This window comes from Amblyomma americanum, chromosome 2, assembly GCF_052857255.1.
Source record: "Amblyomma americanum isolate KBUSLIRL-KWMA chromosome 2, ASM5285725v1, whole genome shotgun sequence".
NCBI classification, from domain to species: Eukaryota; Metazoa; Arthropoda; class Arachnida; order Ixodida; family Ixodidae; genus Amblyomma; species Amblyomma americanum.
The window spans coordinates 2,172,629-2,195,174 of record NC_135498.1 but is presented as its reverse complement, the minus strand read 5'-3'; the positions used below and the strand labels follow the sequence as shown (position 1 = coordinate 2,195,174).

Below are 22,546 nucleotides of genomic sequence, written 5' to 3'. Positions count from 1 at the left end.
TTCGATGTCACCATCGTTTATATGTCCGGTAGGAAGCACAGTGATGCCGACTGTCTGTCTCGTGCTCCTACCGAGGACAACCGAGCTGATCCCGACGACGATTCTATTTTCTCGGCGCGATCTCCACGTCCGTCCTCACACAACACCAAAGGGACGACCGTGAACTACGGCCTCTCATTGAGTATCTTGAAGGAAGCACTGCGTCGCCCCCGCGAATCTTCTCACGTGGACTTTCGTCATTCTGATTGCGCGATGGCGTTCTGTATAAGAAAAGCTACAACCCGACGGAAACTGCTTATCTGCTCGTCGTACCTGTGGCCTTGCGCGACGAAGTTCTGCAGGCGTGCCATGATGACCCATCTTCTGGTCACATGGGTTTTCCCTCACTTTGGCGCGGATACGCCAAAAGTACTACTGGCCCAGGGTTGCTTCAATTGTCCAGTGTTACGTCAGAATTTGCCGCGAGTGCCAACGTCGCAAGACGCCGCCGACTAAGCCAGCCGGACTACTGCAGCCTATTAATCCGCCACTAGTCCCCTTCCACCAAGTCGGCATGGACTTACTCGGCCCATTTCCGGAGTCCTCGCTGGTAACCGCTACATTGTGGTCGCCACCGACTACCTCAGCCGGTACTGTGAAACTAAAGCTGTCTTTCGTGGTACCGCTGACGAAATTGCGAACTTTTTCTTTCAATATATTGTGCTTCGTCACGGGGCACCCATCATCGTTGTAACTGACGGGAACGGCGTTGACCTCGGCCCTTACAGGCTATGCACCCTAGCGGCGCAAGTCACCGCAAAACAACAGCTTACCATCCTCAAACGAACGGACTCACCGAACGGCTCAACAAGACGATCGCTCACATGATTTCCATGTATGTTGACGCATACCACCAAACTGGGACGCCATACTCCCTTACGTCACATTTGCCTATAGCACTGCTCTACAAGAAACGATACGCTTCACTCCATTTCGTTTAGTGCATGGTCGCGAAGCCACAACCATGCTGGACGCCATGTTGCTCCCGACTAGTACCACCTCATCTGTTATGGGTGCTGCCAACTCGCCTGCCAACTCGCCCGACAGCGCATCCGGCACCAGCAAGCCCTCGACGCTCGCCGCTATAACCTCCGCCACCGAGCGGTTAGTTACCAGCCGGGTGAACAAGTCTGGGTTTAGAGCCCAATACGCATGCGTGGGCGCTCCGAAAAGCTTCTGCGCCGATATTTTGGCCCCTACGAGGTACTCCGCCAAGTCAGTGGGTGAACTATGAAGTTCTCCCCAAGGGTACAGTTCGCTCCTCTAGACGGCCGACCCCCGAAGTCGTCCATGTCGCACGGATGAAACCGTACCACGCTCGCTAGCGCTTCAGGCGTGTCTACACCAGCCGCCGGGCACATGCGCCGTCCCTTGTCTTCGTGCTTCTCATTGTTGCGGCACCGAGTCGTTGCCCTTCAGAGAGGGGGAGTAATGCCCCAGTCCCAATCAATCCAGTGGCGCCATACCGCGGCCGAACTGTTTTAGATGGGACTTGCCATGCCTTGCGCACTCGAGGTGCTAGAGGTTTCGTCTTCTTCCTCGCTCGAGTTCCCTGCTGTCTTGGACGCCTAGCACGTCTAATTAATCCTGGTTTTGAGTGCTTCGACCGTTTGTCGGGGACAATATGACACCCTTCTAACGCGATTCTTACAAATGCCCTGGAAGCAGTGCAAAATAAAGCAGCCAGATTCATACTGTCATCTTACGTCACCAAAGCGTATCAGCACAGAAGCGCACCCTGAATATTTAACTTCTTGTTGCGCGCAGAAAGTTTGCTCGGTATTCATTCTTTCACACGTTGTACCATAGCGACCAGCCATCTCCCGAAATTATATCTTTCCTGCGCCCCGTTGCCCAGCTGGCCTGGATAATGTGCATTAAGTCTTTGCGATCTTCGCTCGCACACTAAAATATCAGAAGTCACCTATGGTATTGGCAATAAATGAATGGAACGCACTGCCATCCAGAGTAGTCAGCCATGCCAAAGCATCTTTTCAAGCATCTTGACTAACACTGTTGTACTCAGAAAATGCGTCATACAGTGCTTGACTCCTGTGCACGCGTAATTTATGAATGCCGTTACATTTTGCCGGTACACTTTTGCTTTGCTTATGTTCTGTTGTTCCCGCGTGCTATGCTGAAAAATTCCTGAGCTTGTTTTGTGTATCAACGTGCTTTCATAGTTCCTGAATCTTTTCTTATGCGAAAATGTTAATTCAAGTTTTTCGTGCTGTACATTTGCTATCATTTGTGATCGGTTGCTGCTGCTTTGACACATTCCACCGCTATGTTATGCCCTGTTCTGGGCCTTTAGGGTGAGAAAAAAATAAATATTTCTCAGAAATAAACACTGGATGTGGCGTACGGCTAGCTGTGCTTTCGATTGGCAAACATCGCGTTTCGAGAAACCCAGCAGGAAATGCCGCGCAGTGAACGCGTGCGTGCGCGCTGTTGCCGCGAAATTGTTTTGTTTTTCAGCACAGACAGCTCCGCGTTCGCGGTTCAAGTGTCGCGTCATAAACTCGCCGGGATAACGTTCGAGCTCTATTTAGGAGGCCCAAATGATTACTTGTGTGAGCGAGGTCGTCATTATACTTCTCGCGAAACAGGAACATATAGCTGGCTGTTGGAAGCGTCCGTTTGATTTCCTTTGCCTGATAGAATGCATGCGATATTAAAGGCGCCAGACCGTGTCACGCCTGGCTGGATATGTCGACGCGGCCGGCAGGGTCTTATTCACGGTGCGCTCTGCTAAAAGGCCGGAGAACTATTCTCTGTGAATGAGTGTCGATATAGAACGCGCTTTCGACAGGCTGGTAGGGAATTGCTCGGAGCTGAATGACAACGGGAACATTTCTGCCCAATCATGCGGCATCTGAGGACCAGCAGTGTGTGCAGCAGTCGGCAGCGACGTGTTCTGGAAGGGGGACTTGACGAAAGAGACGCCGCTCGGTTCTTGCATACTTCGAGTTCCGCACGCATCGCAAGGAGAAGTGTAAGTGAGTCAAGCGACGGGCAGTAGACGTTTTTAGCATACCGGAGACGCATGCCGGACGCCGGCTGCGCACGCGCAGTGGCCCCGACTTGCCCACCAATGTCACTGCGCGTGAGCAGGAGTGGTCCAGTGAACCGGTACACGTCTCCGGAATGCTAAAAACGTCTGATAGGACTTGTCAGCAAAGTACATTTCACCCCAAAGAGATGAATTTGAGAGGCAAGACGTGCTTTTGGCGGTCGTAAACAATAACCCCACTGGCAATGAAAATCAAACGTAGACGCTGTTTCGAAACAGTGAGATAACCATGAATCGGGCTGGACTCTGGCAGCGGGTAGGTAGTTAGGTAGGTGAAAACTTTATTGATGAGCCTTATGGACGAGTTACTGCCTAGGGATGGTCTTGCTCTAGATCCCGGGTGGTGGCCAACAGTCCATGACGTGCGGTGACCTCTCCAGGCCACTCTACCAGCCGCCTTTGTGAGGCTGGTTCGGCACGGAGACCGCGATCTCCCAACCCTCTTTGTCCGTGAGGTTCTAGAGAGATGGTGGATGGAATTCTCGGTAGAGATAAAAAATGGGGTCTCTCGCAGCACCACAAAGAGAGCATTCGGGTCTGTATTGGCCTGTGTGGATAAGGGCTAACAAAGCCGGTGAAGGGAATGTGCGAGCCTGGAGCTGTCTCCAGGTAGTTTGTTGTTCTTTCGAGAGGGAGATGCGTGGTGGGGGATAGACGAGTCTTTGCTCCCTGTAATTGAGGGTTATTTCATGATAGGGAAAACAACCTCCACCTGGGGGATAAAAGAAAAAGTTTTTAGGTGGTATTCCTTGCAGAAGTTGGGTAACTGTCTACCGCGACCAAGTCAAGCCGTGAAAGAAGAACAGGCATTAGTTTAATGGTTAGCGCCTTCGCTGGTTTATGAAATTGCACGTACCATGACTTCTTGGGGTCATTGCACGTTTAAAGACTTGTCCTAATGTAGCGCACTACATTTGCTCTTTTATATTGTTAGATGTAACATGACCCGCTTTATTTTTTTTTTCATTTTAGAGCTGAAACTGAAGAAAATGGGGATCGGCGCACGTTGTGTCCTCCTGGCGATAGCCCTGTGTTCGAGCACAACTTCCGGTTTGATTTTTATAGCATTTGCCGTTGTCTCGTATACAACAAGGTACTCATGCGTTGCGCATGAGCGAGGAAACACGTGGCTTCATTGACAAATATCATGAAAAAGCTTCAATCAACAAGGAATATCGCTCATTTGCTTATTGCCGCACGCTCTTATCTGTACTTAGGTTTAACTGCGTCTCGAATGCATTAGAGGGGGAGGGAGTTTTTTAAAGCTGCTCAATGAGCACGGCATGTCCAACGAGCTTTTCGCTTTGCATCCAGTATTAGTAGTAGTAAGTGGTTTTATTATAAAAAATAATAAACAGTTAAGGAAGAGATTTTTGCTGGCCCCGGCATCTGCCATCGACACTGAAGCACCTGAGCTAAGGCAGCGGAAGTAAATGATAGCAGGCAGAATGGAGAAATATAAGAACAAAGATGCATTTTTGGATGTTCAGAAATGACCAGTTTGATTCTAACTGATTCATTTTGGACATCCGGAGAAGAATTATGAATTAAAGGTATCTGGATAATGATAGAAATGTAATGTTCTTGGTGAGGATGTCCTGAACTAGGGCTGTCTGGCCCTGAAGCTTTTCTCGGTTGGTAGTAATGGGCAGTACATAAGTCTCCCTTCCAATCAGAGCTTGCAAAGTCAATTGCAGCCAGTATATTCCTTAAATTATTTTATTTAAACGTACACGAAAGGGAATTTTATTTACCACTGTACATTGTACAGCACTCTTCGGATCGCCATTCGACTTTCCTTGTGAGCTCCGGAAAGAGATGTACAGTCATCCACAGACCCGTCTAGAGCGCTCGAACTCCGTGCCGTCTGCGTTCAAAGTGCGCAGAGCGACGTCTAGTGGCAGCGCCTGGTTCGAGACAGCGCATGTCTGTTGTTCAGACGACACTCAAAGATGCGCTATCTCGAACCAGGCGCTGCCGCTAGACGTCGCTCTGCGCGCTGCGCAGCGCAGACGGCACAGAGTTCGAGCGCTCTAGACAGGTCTGTGGACGACTGTATTTCTTATAAAACGCAGAAATAGAGTACACGAATGGCGACGTCAGCGGCCCAAGGCGGGAACTGCATGAACCAATGTGATCTAACGAGAGAGTGGACGACCGTTAGGTTTGCTACTGACGCCGCTTAGCATGACTGTATTCTCTTTCCGGAACATCGCTGCGAAAAATTTCACCCTACTGGCACACATCCCCCGTTTGAAGAAGCAATGAACAGTGGCAGCGGCACTTATATTGAGCAGTTCGCGCTTTGCTTTCGGTGCTTACTGGGGATTTCCGATGCGCCGCTGGTGTGGCTGGCGCCATCTATGAGAGCCTCTTGCAACAGCCACCTTTTTGACCAGCCCCGTTTTTTCCGTCACGCTGACGGCAACACAGACACCGGATTTTCTGCAATACCGGCAAAACTTCTTGTTGGGCTAGTTGGTAGGCCATGGTCTCAGAAGAATCAGCGCAAAAAAGAACAACGGACAAGAAACATGGAGGCTGACACGGACAGAAGAGCTGAGAGTCAGCGCTTCTGTCCGTGTCAGCCTCCTTGTTTCTCGTCCGCTGTTCTTCTGAGAGCATGCGATACCGGGCATTTATGCTTTCGCGTAAAAACGTGACGCCATAGCTACGCGATTTTTGACAGTAGGAATAAATTCTCGAACGCCTTGAGGTTCAGTGCGACGCACGCGACAAAGGAAGACGCCACGAGCGCGGAGCACAGACGCTTTTTTCAGTATTTTCGTGGTGTGCTCTCCCTTCGTGTTTGCCGCACGTGTCGCACTGAAGTTCAAGCTACCGACACGCCCAAATACTTATCTTTATGCCCGAGAGGTACAGTTATGGCTATAGTTATAGCTCCTTGTTTGAGAATAGTTCTTGAGCACATGAGTTTGCGAACAATCGGTTGTGACAGAATTGTGCCTATTGAGTTTAGTTCTCATAAAAAGCGACAGTAGTTCAAACCTTTACAATAATTTATTAGTTGAAAACCAGAACACACAAGACTCAGAGAAATGAGGCAAAAAAAGGTTGCTGAACTAGCCCAAGAGACAAGTTTAAACTTTACAACAGCTGAGAACGAGCTAGTTGCCTGCTGTGGCATAAGCGTGCTGCAGATCGCACTGCACTTTCCTGATGTAACCAGAGCTCTAGTTAGAACACGTGGAAGATAGACATTTTCGTCAATTCATTGAAAAGCTGTGCCGACCAAATGAAACAAGGTCAAGCGCTCATAGAATGAGAAAGCAAGGGAAGGCACGGGAGAATAAACAAATACGTATAGTGAACTTGCAGTGAAAGAAAACATTCAATCAAGTACTTGCTCCAGGAGATTCCGAGGAATATTTTAATAAAGCAACTGGCCTCATTAAAGACTGCCCTGTGCCTAACACACAGATACCAACTTGTTCCTGGGGCTGAGACAGCGCAGGCACGGAATGTTCGGTCATTAACGAAGGCATGGCTGACATGGCAGAAGTCATTCCAATTTGCATGGCCTGGGTAATCTGCGGTGCCAGAGCGTTAGATATGCACTCTGTGATAGTGGATATCTAACGTTCTGGAAACGCAGATCACCCAGGCCATGCAAGTTGGAATGACTTCTGCCATGTCAGCCTTGCCTTCGTTAATGACCGAACATTCCTTGCCTGCGCTGTCTCAGCCCCGGGAACAAGTAGATATCTGTGTGTTAGGCACAGGGCAGTCTTTAATGAGGCCAGTTGTTTTATTAAAATACCCCTCGGAATCTCCTGGAGCAAGTGCTTGATTGAATGCTTCCTTTCTGTCTGTCTGTCTCTGTCTGTCTGTCTCTGTCTGTCTCTGTCTGTCTGTCTGTCTGTCTGTCTGTCTGTCTGTCTGTCTGTCTGTCTGTCTGTCTGTCTGTCTGTCTGTCTGTCTGTCTGTCTGTCTGTCTGTCTGTCTGTCTGTCTGTCTGTCTGTCTGTCTGTCTGTCTGTCTGTCTGTCTGTCTGTCTGTCTGTCTGTCTGTCTGTCTGTCTGTCTGTCTGTCTGTCTGTCTGTCTGTCTGTCTGTCTGTCTGTCTGTCTGTCTGTCTGTCTGTCTGTCTGTCTGTCTGTCTGTCTGTCTGTCTGTCTGTCTGTCTGTCTGTCTGTCTGTCTGTCTGTCTGTCTGTCTGTCTGTCTGTCTGTCTGTCTGTCTGTCTGTCTGTCTGTCTGTCTGTCTGTCAGTCAGTCAGTCGGTCGGTCGGTCGCTCTGTCTGTCTGTCTGTCTGTCTGTCTGTCTGTCTGTCTGTCTGTCTGTCTGTCTGTCTGTCTGTCTGTCTGTCTGTCTGTCTGTCTGTCTGTCTGTCTGTCTGTCTGTCTGTCTGTCTGTCTGTCTGTCTGTGACAGTGGACACTAGCCTGTCAACCATCCTAGCCAGAGAGGCTTCCATAGCAGTCACTATTGCCTGAGAGATAGACGAATCTAGTGTCACTCCTGAACGGGCTGACGATACGCCTGCATGTTAGTTGTGCTTTGGGTAATAAGACAGAGATTAATTAACGCGGAAAGAAAAAAACACAAAAAACGGGAGACAAAATCACAGAATTGAATACATGAAAATTACTGAAAGGTCTTTTAAATGCGGGCATTTTGGATATATACATACTTAGCAAGGGAATCCGCCGGTAGGTATTGTGTCGTGCTGCCACGCTGCGTGTTTTCTTTTTCCTTCGTTTTTTCCTAGCGTGTCTTCCTTATTTTTTTTAGCTATGTTTATTGCCTGTCATTGTTGTTGTTGTATGTTTATTGTTATAAAATGGCAGTAATGCAGGGGACGCTAGTTCTTCAGAAAAATTAAGACATTTTTGAAACCTGTATTTACAGTCGTGTTTTAAATGGTTATAAATCACAAGTATGCAGCCAATTTTTTTCTCTGGTTAGTTTTTATCCACAAACTTCATTTTGGCGATTCAGTTCCGCAGCCTTACTTATGTCGCCGGCGCTTGGCTGTAGACCGTGTTCGAGCTCCACCTTCGCGACCTATGCAAATTGACCTTGGCTATGACGTCACCGGCTGCTACGAGAGGAGGGAAAATAAAAACAGCATTCTTGAAAACCCTTTTTTAATTAAAATGCATCGAAACGCGCTGTAAAATACGTTGAAACTGGCCTAGCAATGTTGAACTATATATTTGAGAGAAATGTAGGATGCAGGAAAATGTGTTCAGTGTCCCCTTTAATACCGAACAAATACATGTCAGCTGGCACAGCGCAGATGCACTATAGGAAAGTCGTTTGGGTTCTTCCTGTGCGCAGAAGCGGCGGTTCTTATCTGACTCTCGTGAATGTCCCTCTCCCGGCCGTTATTGCCTTCCTTTTACTAACATTGCACTACAAGCGCGGAAGCATTGAATTTCACGCCTTGCTCTCTTGCATTCGCGGTAAGCAGCCCGTGGTCCTGCGCACGGAGTCAAAGCCAAGCTTAGCCTGGCGTCATTTTGCCTGCCTTCGCTGCCCTGTCGGTTTCCGTGCGAGATGGGCCTGGAGTACCCGAGTGGATGCGGCATTTGCGTCTGCCGTGAGTACACCACGTTCACATTGTGTGATGCGCGCAGAGCCATCATTCCTTATGCGCGGATTTCTGGGTGCGCGAAAATAAACATCGGGCAATGTCAACATCGCTAGACAGTTTTCAGGGCATCAGAAGGAACATCTCTCGAAATGTTTTGCGGAGATTCAGTGATTGTGGGCAAGCAGTGGTATTTGCTTGCACCCTGGCACACTTCGACGTCTCGGTTATTTTTCGCAGTACTGAACACAACTGAAATCCTGCGTCGTAGTATCAGCGGAACTGGGCAATTTAACTGTCATCCGGTGTATTCATCATCAGTTGTCTTAACTATAGTTGACCCTTCTTACTCCCCCCTATCATGATACGCTTGCCACTGCTCAAACATAAACTAAGGAAAACTTACAACCAAGCGACACCGAAGCATTGCTTGCCTCGCCAAAGTATCCGAACAAACGAATTCAGGTTTCTCAGAGATCGCTTATGCATGCGCTATCACCGGCAGCAGCAGGCCTCTTCGGCGGAAATTGCGACGAATTTCGGTCGGGGCAGCCGCATTCAGATGGAGGCGAAATGTAATAACGCCAGGAAGCTGTGCGATGTCAGGACGCCTTAAAAAGCCCCAGGTTGTCGGAATTAATCGAGAACCCTGCACCATCCGCCACTCCTAGCTCATGTGCAGCTTTGAGACGTTAAACCCCACATGCCATAATATTCTTTTTGTTTCTATTGTAAATAATGAAAAGAAAAATCCTCTTCCGTGATTCTCGGTAGATCGGTTGAACGCGTTAGCAGCCAAAAGTTGGTTATACCTGAGGTTGACACACTAATGTTTGTTATATCCGAGGTGGCACGCTTAGGTTCGTTAAATCCGAGGTCAACTAAGTTCGTTACATCCAAGCTCCAGACAATAAAGTTTCTTATACCCGGGGTTAACTCACAAAACTTCGCTATATCCGATGTGGCACTCTTAGGTTCGGTATATGAGAGGTCAACTCACTAAAGGTCTGTATGTCCGCGGTGGCACACTTATATCCGATGTAGTTCGTTCGTAGCTCGGTGAGTAGGCTGCCACCTGCCACTAGCTACTAACAGACGGCAGTCGCCCTTTCCACTTTCACATTTCGAATGCTAACGCGTTGATAATTCAAGCTGAAAAGATTTTTGAAGATTTGTGGCCTGCATGATAGGCTCTGAGTTTACTGAACGCTGTGACTTTAAATAGTGACTTTAATTTCTTGCAACTGTCTTTTCTCCTTCATCTTTTTCTCCCCTCACCCCTTTCCCCCGGTGCAGGGTAGCAAACCGGCTATTCGGCTGGTTAACTTCCCCGCCTTTCCTCCTCCTCCTCCTCCTCCTCCTCCTCCTCCTCCTCCTCCTCCTAATCCTGAAAAGATACACAGATCGGGACGCACATGTCTTAGCCCACCATCCGTATTCCTGTGTGAAAAAGAGCTCCCGTTTCTAAGACATTCTGTTCACACATTCCATGCTGAAAGCACTTCATCCATCATGAAAGCTTCTTTAACCCCCCCCCCCCCCCTCCCTGTCTCCCCCGTGCCCTTGCTTTATGAAGTCAGCTGCCCATAAATGACTCCATTGGAAGTTTAGTCCTTAACAGCACCTTAGTAGCGAACCTGTGCTGATACATCACTCCGCGCACTCGAAGATAGTGCAGAGAGCTATTGCTAAAATGCGTTTCTACAAGGCTCTCGTGAAATCGCTCATATGATTTTTGAGTAGCAGTCGAAGGGGCTGACTGATGCTGGTTATTCTGCTCATATTCAGGTCTCTGTAGCTGAAAAGCTTCTCAAGATGCTGAAATTCAAAAGTCATTGTAATCCGCATGCGTTGCCTGGTGAACGGAAGCACTGTGCAGTACTGCCACACATGCTAAAAAGATTTCATGCAACCTGAAAAGAATTGGCCGAATGGAACTCTCGGCCCCCAAGAAAGTTGCCACGTTGTGCGAGGTAGGAACAACTGATACCAACAAAGTGTGCAGATGCACAGTTAAACATCAGAAACCATACGCCACTTGCCATGAACGTGTCATATATCACCCCCCCCCCCCCCCCCGGGCCCAGTATATCTATTAGGTTGGGAGACGCTTAAATGAGCGACTAATGGAGCATGCGCGCAACGTTAAGAACTAGCGACAAGAATCTCTTGTCGATCACATTATTTCATGTGAGCAATGGAATTGTAAGGCTTTATTGGAAAATGCATTTTAATAGGAAAGAGCTAAGATAGGATAACAACAGAAATAACTGAAGCTGAAAAGATACCTACATCAGGGCGCACACGTGTTAGCACTCCTTACATATTCCAAGCTCCTGTTTCTTAGGTAATGATTGTGTTCGCACGCGTGATAACATGTGGTCATGTTCTGGAGTAGAAATATGATGCCTGATAAAAACTAAATCTCTCGATAGTTAGTGCTCGTGCTGTTACTGTGCTGTTTCTATTGCTCTGTCTTTCGTCTCCTGCTGCGCTTATTCAACTGTGCTTTGTAACATGCACCGTCTTCCCAGCCAGTTGTTTCGCTTCTCTGTGATTTGCATTGTTTGCTATCTATCAGCCTTCACGTCACAAGGAGAAAAAATTAATGGGGAAAAAGAGCCCACATTTCAGCACTATTTTCAAACATAACATCTAAACACAGACCTAGAAGCAGCATTATACAAAATTTTAGAAACAATTTCAAGCCACGATATCGAATTGTAAGCTTAGGGTAGGTTAGATTTGGTTGGGCTAGGTCGGGTGGGGTTTGGTGAGGTACGGTTAGGTGTATAGGTTCATTTTAGCTTAGGACTAAATATTTATCAAGAGCTGCAAGAAAATTTTCAACAACAATGAAGGGCAAAAATAAGGCACACCGCCGTAAAAAAGTCGATTCGAGCAAACTGACGTAGTGCGCGGAAAAAAAAGTTCTTTTCCTTATTTTTCTTTTATGGCGAAATGCGATGTGAACAGGAAGAAGGCGAACGGTTGCATATTACATTTCTAATCGGCTCAACGCGATTAGATGTAGCATGGTCACGAATAACTGGCAGACACAGCCTTTCCCGTTGACAGAAGTTCTCCGGTGCGTATGCAAACAATAAATACCGGAGCCCATCACACAGATAAAGAAAGCAAAGGGCTATAAGCATGCTGATAAATGAACGTACTGAACTGCCAACTGGCGTGTATGGCTTTGGTTGTTGGTACATGGGCTTGAACGTTTCAAAACCACACATGGCCTTTGAGGGACGCCGTACTGATAAAGATTCCGGATTAATTTGGCCCCCCTGAGATTCTTCAACGTGCGGCGACATTGAACAGCACACGGGCGCCTTGCATTTTACCTCCATCGAATGACCTAACCACTGAGTCACCGTGGTGGGGCCGGCAGTGATTGCGGCAGCAACTGCACTGGTGCGGTCGTAGCAGTTGCCGTAGCATTCGCAGTGAGAGGATAAATGCTGTTACATAGTGTCTTGAACAAACAGCGCGAACAAAGACGAGCACAAAAGACAAGAAAGCGAACGACACGGCGCTGACTAACAACTGAGCCCGCCAAAACGTGTTAACGCAACTGTTACATAGACTTAAAACGCCGAGTTCTGAAAGGTCAGGAACAAAGAAGTGGTCCAATCGCATTTATCAGAAGGTGATTACGTTATCCTGGAGCGCTGACGTCACTCAGCTTAGTGCTATGACATGAATACGACTACTGCGACGCAGAAAATCATCGAGAAAGGTACACCCGTTGTCGAATGTATCCAGCCCAAGAGGTCCGCTTCAAGTCCATGCTGTGTGGGTTGTTGTGAATCGCCTGCCTTCCGCATGTATGAAGGTGACAGAAGCTGTCGTCTTCCCCTCTGCGGAAGTTGGGGCTTCCACGGATGCTACAAGAGCCCCGCTACGCGCCATAGAATCTTCTTGGGCTTAAGGCTGTACGTCCTCGGTGCCCCACTTTGTGTAAAAGTTGTCTAGATTTATTTTTAGAGAAAAGCTATAGCTGCTCACTGCGTGCACGACCCTGCTTTCATTGCTGCAGGGCCCACCTGCCGCCAGTGTCTATCGGCCTGCTACTACAAGAGTCGCCCCTACGACCGGTGCCCGCGGTGCGCTCCCAGCAGATACTGCTACAGCCAGGGTTGACACCCTCAGTTCTTCGCAGAGGCTCCTAGATCGAATAAACTGTGGAAAAAGAACTCTCTGGCGGCAGGTGTTTACTCAGTGAGCTCTTGTACGATTAGTGTGGCGTATTGCATATTTTACGTGCACGAGTGCTGAACTTGAAACAACATTTATTGTAAACGGTTCGCAACTACAAAATGTACCGTTTCCGAGGCAAAGTAGTCATTCAAACGTGCGTAATAAGGGCAGCTTTTTTTCAGATCGTGCGACAACTTGTGAATGTAAGGTACTACTGCTACGTTCTGCCTATGCAGTGCTCATCATTTTGAGAAGCCCTCTGAGACTTAAGTGAGGAGGGGCTTGGGGACATCCTACAATCAATAATCTCTCGGCTTGATGGTTGAAAGCATCGAAATATGTGAGACCAAGATTTTCCTTGAGTGACCTTTAAACACATCGTGGCAGGAGCTCTTTTCAGGAGTTTTCTTTAGGTGGAGTGGAAAGGCAAAGTGGCACGCCGTTCATAGCATCAGCAGACGCTATCGACTTTAAAAGGAAATAATAATAATTGGTTTTTTGGGGAAAGGAAATGGCGCAGTATCTGTCTCATATATCGTTGGACACCTGAACCGCGCCGTAAGGGAAGGGTAAAGGAGGGAGTGAAAGGAGAAAGGAAGAGAGAGGTGCCGTAGTGGAGGGCTCCGGAATAATTTCGACCACCTGGGGATCTTTAACGTGCACTGACATCGCACAGCACACGGGCGCCTTAGCGTTTTTCCTCCATAAAAACGCAGCCGCCGCGGTCGGGTTCGAACCCGGGAACTCCGGATCAGTAGTCGAGCGCTCGCATATCGAAAAATCCCATCTGGCCTTTGACAGGGAGCTTGCGCGTCAGATAGAGGGGGCTCCTGAACATTTGAACAAGGACATTTTGCATTCATGTCCAGTGTCCTGCCTGTGTCCAGTAAGGGAACAACAACAACAAAAAAGTTCAAAAGCGGCAGAACTCAGTAGGTAAAATGTTAGATAATACAACATTCGAAGCAAGCGAAAAATTGGAGGACGCTTAAGCTTCGCCTTTAACAGTGTGATTCCTCATGATATGGGCGGCCGCTTGGCACAGTTCCCCATTAAGGTACGCCTTGCAGGCTTGCTATTGTTGTTGCGACTGCAGGAAGAATGAAAAGGAAAGTGCCCGGGCCTGCCCACTGGCTCAAGCAGGAGAGTTAAATGAGATGTGAGAGGAAGTTTGATTGAAAGAAAGGACGCGTGTCGCAACAACCACGTCGACTGAAGCGACGATGACGGCTTAGCAACAGATAGACTCGGTGGCAAGGAGCCCTCGGCACATTGATGAGAGCCCCCAGGTGGCAGCCCTGTAGGGCCAGGAAGCCACCTACTCTCAGGCGGTTCGACTCGAGACGAGGCATTTTTGCACTGTACATGTTAGAAGACGCGAACAGGTGCACAGCACACAAAACATAGAAACAAAACATTGAAACTAAATACGGTAGCCACGATGATTAGTCCTAACGCAAAATCAAAACCCCTAAAAAGGACGCAGTCCTAAAAACTGCTTCTGATGTGGCGCGGGTGCCTAAATCTTCGACGCGCTGCGTTGCGTGGTGAAGTTAAGGCGTGCGATTTTCACCGGTGTTGATGTTCTTGCGGAGAGGTAGTGGTGACGTGTTCGGGCCACGCCACACGTCTCCAGGCGTAACACGCCTCCAGGCGTCGATGGGTCGCTGCCCTCGTTTCCAAGACGCTGGTCCGTTTGAAGCAGCTGACCGCCTTGGTGTCACGGGAGCTTTCATTCAGGGCTTTTCCCCGTTTGAGGACCCTCTTCCAGCCATGACCCTGCTACCGTGACAATTCAGGGAGCAGCTGAAAAGGTTTAGTCCCCTCCCTGCACTGTCCCGCTAGCAATGTCATAGGAATCGGCCGACGCCATTGGCTGGAAGGGGGTCCTCTGACGGAGAAAAGCCGCTTCGTTCCTAAGTTGTATCCGTCTATTGTAGCTTGCACGTCCGCCGCGGCTGCGGGGGGGGGGGGGGGGGGGGGGGGGTGTTCACAACACATCGAAATCTACTGTACAGTGTAAACGCACTCCTGGGCAACTCCGAGATTCCCCTCCGGCGTCTTGACTTCGCAAGATTGAGTGAGTGGAAAACTTTATTTAGACTGTAGAATTTCTTGGTTCTTAGCGGATCTTGGTGGTTTCGTCTTCAGAGATCTTCCCCTCTTCGGTCAACGGTCGGGTGTCCTCATTCCAGGGCTCCGCGGTCCGCTACACCACGCACCTACTCGCTGGACAACAGCTCCTCCCATTGTTCCGCACTGGGATTTTGTATTGTTAGTACCACGTCTATTTGTTAACATGCTGATGTGACGTGATATAATGTGGATTTGTCCTTGCACCAGGAACACGCGTCCGCGTATAGTGTGGGGGCGTCTTGTTCAGTGTAAGAACCTTTATGTCTTATTGTCTCCAAGGGATCGACACGATCATCTCTATTGAGAGATTTGTGAGGCGGGGGACATCTTTTTTTCCTACCTCTGTAATATTCTAGAATGACCCAGCACTCTTGGTGTACTAGCGTGGGTTCCTCGTTCTCCTCGGGGCTCGGAAAAGCATGTATCCTAGAGCAACCCCGTCGTCCTTCAGTTTTCCGGCTTCTCCCGTGTGGCCCGGTGCCCATATAATATTATATGGGCACCGTATATTTGATCGTTTTTGCCTCTTTGTTTCCTAGGTTCTTGTCTGGAAGGTCCGTCTCGAGGAGTATACAGAATTCTAGGCGTCCAATCCTGCCGTTCATGTAGTTTTTTCAGGCCATTTGGGATACCGTGATTGTCGTCTGTGACCGTCCGGTTGTGTGCCCTTTCACCCCACCGCTACAGCTTCTGCAGCTTCCTCGGCCTCGAACACGGTGCAGTTGCGTGAGAAAACGCTGGTCGTGTAGCATAGAACTGACCACTGCTGTCACGGCTCGCTGGTGTTTGCCTCCGTACGTCGCTGCATCCACGTACCGTCGTGGCCTGGGAGGCGTGTGTCTTTTGAGTATGTATGGTCCTTGCCTTTCTCCTTCCCCGGTAGAGGTTGGGGTATATGTTTCGCGGTATTGGGGCCATCTTGAGCGTGTTGCGGATTTCATCAGGGATCGTTTCATCAGGGATTTCATCAGGGATCAGGGATCGTGGGGGTCATACGTGTAACTTTGCAGCCTCAGCTTCACTACGCGCTCTGCCGAGACACGACGTGAGCTGCTTGCCCGGCATCGGTATCGCCATGACTTCGACGTCTTTCCCCTCCTCGGGACCATTTCCGCCTCGCAGTGTTTGTTTACTAGTGCTTGGATTAGTTCTTCGCTCAGGTTGAGGATCACAGTGCTGTTGGCCGGTGGCCCACCACTGTCACAACACGTCGCGCTCATTTCGACACCGGCGCACCAAGGGTTGAGGGGGAACGAGAGAGCGCATACGGGCCCAATGATTAGCTGCCTTCCGGGATCCCAGTGGCGTCTCATGCGCAACACAGTACCCCTCGCGAGATGAGGAGCCCCGTGCAGTTCGATGACGATCGTAGTATGCATCAATGAATCCTAAATCATTACAAATCAGGCAGAGCGGCACTCCCAAAAGCGTGTAAGCAGCCCACAAAAAGCGAAGAGGTTGTATGGCCTAATCTAGAAACCGGAGAATTCCGAAACCCCCAGCTTTAATTATAGCAAGTGGCAGCCGCAGATTTTAAGCCCCAGGCCCATTAAAACTGCTGACGGCAATGTACAATCGCTGGGAGGCTGCACTCAGTTGTATGTAAGGCAGCGACCTGTTCGCTGTGGTTTGACATGGAACTTAACGCCATTGTCGCTGTTTTTAAGACGCCGCGTGGCACAGAATCTACAGTGCCGTTGACCGATGGAGGATGTCATGATCCAGCGTTGCGTACTGGATATAAACAATTGTTGTCTTTACTGCAGCGTAAGAGGCAGACAAGTAAACAGGAGCGCGCGGAAAGTTACGAAACAAACAATAGTCACGAGTAATGTCTGCCGTACGCGCGCACGTAAGCACTGCTGGCGAGGAGACTACGCGAGCGGGCGTCCACACTATGAAGGGTTCGCATCTGCGCCGCGAGGTGGCGACTCTGCTTGATCTCACGGCCAACCAAGATCGATTTGGTCTTGTCGCCACTCTCTCTCTCTCTCTCTCGCGTTCACAGCAAACGAAAGGCCCACGTAGCTTTCGTTTTGTCAGAAGATGCCCGCACCACAAAATTTTAGCGATAAAACGCGCGACATTTTCAGTTTGCTTCCGTATTTACAGAGCTGCTAGGCTTAGCGAGTACGCGACGTTTGATGTCAGAAAGCGCGCTAGGTTCAAGCAGGCTAACGATTTTGGTCTAAAAAGCGGTCACGAAGAATTTAAATGCTGTTAACACATTTTTTTTTTCATTTATGCAGCAAAGTTTGTCTATACGGACGCGAGCAAAATGAAGAATAATTACATTTAGGACAGTTGCCACTGCGCGTTTCGGCTACAAGTGGTTAACAATAAAAAAAGTTCAAAGGCGTTCCTTGTACGTTTTCCGGGTCACCTCGCAGTGGCGTAGCGACGAAAGGAAGGAAGCATCCACATACGGTCGTGATAGGAAGCAGACGTGGGAAAAAGAAAAACGTTGCGGTCAAAGCTGCCGATTTCAGCGGAGCAAATATCGCTGCTCCACGGAGCGATCCGGGATCGACGTCTGATCTCTATCTGCCATTGAAGCAGACAACTCGCGCTCCCATTCTGCCATTGGATTGCGATTGCTCCGAACAGAGCAGAAAAAGTTGATCCGGATCTCCCATTGGTATTCGACATTAGCTCTTCTTGTTTCAAGCACGGATCTTAGAAGGGAAGGGGAAAGTTCCAGTAGAGGAGTCTTGAAAACCAAGTGTCACTCCTGAGATCCTATTAGGGACTTGCCGCGGCACTTCGTTGCGAGTCCAGGATGTATGGAATGCATGGAATGGAAGAAGACGAAACGAAGAAGGACAGAGTAGAGCAATGGATAAAAGCAAGGAAATAGGATATAGCAACCTGGCTTCGACTCCCTCTCATCCTATTTCGGCAGAGTCGATTGTAGCCAAGATAAGATTCCTGATTAAACCAGCTCCTTGAGCAAACTGGATTACATCTCAAGACATTCGTGACGGTTCGAAGTTGTTTTCCCAGTTGCTGCGAACGCTTTTCCGATCTTGCTTCGCCGAAGAGGGAGAGAAAGAAATAAAGTCCCGGGGGAGAGCTCTCCAGACTTGCTGAGTACCTTTACAAGTTTTGTATGCTGTTATTCTGTTGTCCAGATTATACCTTGAGCAAGTGAAGCCAGTTGTCTAAGTTTCAATTGTCCCTTCCTGCATTGTCAGATCATACACTTTCCTTAAGTGAATGAAGTTTCTTCGCCTGTTTAAATCAACTAGGTGGTTGTAGATTTTGCGGCCCCGTGTTAGAGTGGATTTTATGCTTTATTAGGTGGAGAGAATAGTTGACACCGCTGACAATATCAACCTATAGACGAGGACACCAGAAACCAAAGGCGCATAGCGTCTGCAGACAAGGCAGGGGTGGATTTTCAGAGTACAATATGCACCTCTCGTCACTTCTCAAATGGCTGCCAATAGACCTCTCCCGGCCTACATCATTCAAGAGAGGGCATGGCTTCGCGTGCTTACCAAAACATTCAGCTGCTGGCGGCATGGATGGTGCGGGCTGTGCGGTTGCCGTCGAGGTGTTGCGTGGTGGAAAGCGTCCTTCGATCGAGAAATACCAGCGGCATATATCTGAGCAGTGCAAAGCAGAAAGCGATGGACGCCATGCGCTGCAGGGATCTACGACGTGCACTTAGGACATTATCGGGCTTTAGTACCCGTGCGCCCATGTATTTCGGGGTCAGCAAGCAAGCACTTGGTAAACTTTTTATTCTCCTCCTGAAGGAATTGTTCTGGAGTTATGACCGATCGGGTGCTCAAGTGCCCGAACGGCATGCGATCGCTGCAAGTATTCTGAAAGGCTCTTGTTACGCATATATTTTATCCCAGTGCAGCAAATCGCGCTAAGGGAGCTGTCACAAGGCGGCTTGCAAGGGCACCGCGGCCGCACATCCGCGTGCCATCCCGGAATTGTAACATACCGCGCGCGTTCGAGCGCTGTCGTGCCTGCGTCGAAAATCTACTTGGCTAGCGCTATTTAAGTGAACTTCGGTATATTATCAAGCTCTGCATGAACACTTTGCAATATTGTACAAAACATGCTTAATTCCCCGCATTTCTGCATGCGTATCGCATTCGTTTTTCCACCCTACACTTACCATGGATGGTATACAGAGTGTTTCACCTAAGACATTACAATACCACGATGGTTAAAAATAGGCTTTTTGAGTTAGAAGACCGCTTTTTTCGGCATAGTACATTGGAATGAAACTAAGACATGCTATCTAGCAGGCTCGTTACGTAATATTGAATAATTAACTACTACTGTTAGGCTCTTCAATTATTGACAGGTGTGTAGTCCAGCGCAATTAATATTCATATCAGTTTTCAGAATTTCGAAAACGCGGTTACGCTCGGCGCTGTGGCCGAACAAATTTTGGCTATTTCAACGAGTTACATGCACTAGACAGGTTGCTTTGCCTGCAAGCTTCTCGAAAACACAAGTACTTAGGCGCGGCGTAGCCGAAATTTGTTGGGCCACAGCGCCGAGGGTCACGTACGCCGCTGTATTCGCTCACGAGCGCACACATTTGGTAGGTCTCGGCAGTCGCTCTTGTGAATGCCCTTTAGAAAGCAAAGGCCCGGTGCTGGGGTCTGAAATGCCGACATGCCTGTCCGTTGCGAGGTCTTTTCAAGGAGCTGGTAGAAGCAGTGCCTGAGCGCCGCACGGGCCAGGCTTGCTCCAGCTCAAAAATATCTCCGAAGCGAACCTGTGCGGACACTTGAGGTCTTTTTTTCCAGTCGCTAATAAGTACGGGTATTGGAGTGCAGCGTACTTAAACCTCATCTAAATATCCTTAATGCACAAATTCAGGCCGAAAATGCACGTCGCCGGACAGCAGGTAGAGCGGAGCAGAGGGGCCGCTTTTGCCAACCAAGCCTGTTTTCTTTCGGTGCGCCCCCTCGTCCATGTACACTGTTTGCAAACAGGGCTGCAGCAGGCCGCTACATGCAGGGTCACCCCCTGGTGTCTTTGGGCTCGTGGCTGTTCTTCTCTTTACAGCGCCACGCTGAGCAGCTGAAAGGAGAAAACGTCATCTTTGAGCCTGCGTTCGCCTCGTGTTTCCGAAGTACGTAAACAGAACTGTCCCCGGCTGAGAGAAGAAAACCGTAAAGGGAGTAGCAGAGAACTCACATGCGTATGCTCAGCTGAATAAAGTCGCAAGCGGAGGTATATAGGCATATTGCGAATCCGCCATTTCAGGGGGTCTTTTCTAGAAATTCTGACAGGGTCGCTGGCCTCTCATGGAACCCAGCGCATAATATTGGGGCTGCAAAGAGGCGAGGAGAATTGCTAGTCCCTACAAGGTCGTTGCAAAATTTTCTTTAAAGCGCGATACTTGCGTTATATCAGGCTGATCTCCGGCGTTCGCAGTTCGGCAGTACCAAGCTGTCGAGAACGCTGGTGGCTTAAAGCACATAGCCTCGGCATCTACACTCTAAGCAGAACGGAGTGTAAAGGGGGAGCAAGCTGTCCTCTAGCGCGCACTCCCTTTTATTAAAGGGTGCACGCAAGAGGACAGTTTACTCCCATATCGGCGTATTGGTGTTTAGAGCGGCGCCGCCAGGCCAGGCCTCTTTATTGCCCTTTCAGCTCTGGCTCCCGCGGAGGAGAGCTTTATCCACTGCAGAGCGACGCAAAAAGTTCGAGTAGCTTTGTCGTCTGCACCTCTTCTCCCCTAGCCTTTGTCGGGCACAAATGCCCTGCCGATGCTTTACCTCCTCCTCTGAGCTTAATTGTGCGTCGCTACTTCGCTGCCTTCTCCCGCACTGCACTGGTTGAAAAGAAACCGCTGAAAACTCGCCACTTTGGGCGCTCTGCGGGTGATGCTGCGCATAAGGTGACCCGATTTCAAGTGCGTCTCGCCTGCTGGCTTATTTGGCCGCATTGACGCACATTGCTCGTTTACACTTTTGCGCTCCCCGGTCCTCCTGCACTCGGAATGCTGGCCACTAAAGGAGTCCTAATAGCTAAAACAAAGTGAAACTATCGGAGGGGAGTTTCAACTGGCTTTTCATATATGCATAAGTGACAGGTCCTTGACACCATCCGCGCTAACTTTCTTGCTCTTCCACTTCTTCCTTTTCCTTTTTCGAAGTGACACAATGTGCACGTTTAACGCGGTCGCAGGCCCGGTGTATTTCTTCTCCCCATTGCCCAGCACGATCATACCTGTGGAGGAGAGAAAGAACAGCGCCGCGGCAGGGCGTAGTCAATCCCCCGTGTGGGCAATTAACCCCTTCTGCCATCATTACCGTAACTTCTGCTTCCAAGAGCCAGCCGCTGCCTATTCTCGTAGCTTTGGTGCCTCATCGCACTAGTAGATGTCGCAGCGCTTTTACCGGTTGTGAAATAGGCCCCTGTAGGGTTCGGCGCGCTGTCTCGCATCTTTTTGTACATGTGTTGCGAATATTCCGCGAGAGGGCAGTGGCCTAGGCTGCGCGTCCGGTTTTGTTTTATTTTGTTTTGCTTTGGTGCACGCCGTTAGAACGGGACTCGTGCCTTTTTGGTTAGTCTCCCCCTTCGTCCTTGCGGTTTCCTTCGCCGCTCCGGACGGCGGGGCTATCTGCCGGCCTCGACCTTGGACCCCTGTCCCCTTGGCGAATGATTGCGAGACCACCTAGGGACGAACTCGGGGGTAAGGGAAAACGCTGACATCAGTTCTGAGCTTTCCTATTCGTCAAAACTGATGAGCCGCAGTTAGCAGTTTATTTTTACGTGGGGAAAGGGGCGCGGGCATCTTCGGGGTGTACCCGCGAAGAGAGCCGCGCCCGTGTGTATTTGGTCTCTAGCGACTCCTAGCTGGCAGGCGCTCGGTCTGGCCGAGTGCGGAGGCAGTGACCGTTGAGAGCTGGTGCAAGGCGCGCCAGTTTGACTGTTGGGACGCGGTGTCCCTCGCCTCTGTGCAGGCGGTCGGCTAGGCCGGCCGCGGATAGTTGTGGCCGTATACTGACGTTTGTTTGTACCTATCTGTAAATAGCCTGTATAAAAGTTCGTTCTCACTAAATCGCTTCGCCTGCAAGTCATATCATCGAGAAGCCTTCAAGCGGTGCATCCAGTTTCTGGAAATCACCGGAACAACACCACCGGCAAACCTTTTACTGGCGCAGTCGACAGTACTGGTGCTCTGCAGCGGCCCCGAGGAACGGACGAAGACATCCACGGAGAGAACGACGAAGTTCGGCATCCAAAGCGAGATACCGAAAGGACGACAGGCTACGGGGGTACGAAGGTGTGAACCGCATCGGGCGTGAAACGCCGAAGACAAGGCCTTCAACAGACAGGCCTTCAACAGATCGCACCGCTGCCGGTAACGTGCCTGGTGCCCGCGTAAGCAATGAAAAAAAAAAGCGACAAATGCTCTGCGCTTTCGCACACATAAGATGCAGCATACTGAACATATCAGCTGTGCAAAAAAACAAATTGCTTCTATTACCACACCCAAAACGACAAAAATCGCAGCCTCCTGGTACTTGCCTTTCGGAGGTTTGACATGGGC

General features: G+C 49.4%; 1 long non-coding RNA gene across 1 annotated transcript; it reads left to right on the top strand.

Annotated features, from left to right (window-relative positions):
- Positions 1-2,793: 2,793 nt before the first annotated feature.
- LOC144118314 (uncharacterized) lies at positions 2,794-12,869 on the top strand. The gene is made up of 4 exons (XR_013312007.1): positions 2,794-3,034; positions 4,085-4,162; positions 8,548-8,676; positions 12,713-12,869. It is a non-coding gene; the product is annotated as an uncharacterized LOC144118314 (long non-coding RNA).
- The last annotated feature ends 9,677 nt before the right edge of the window (positions 12,870-22,546 follow it).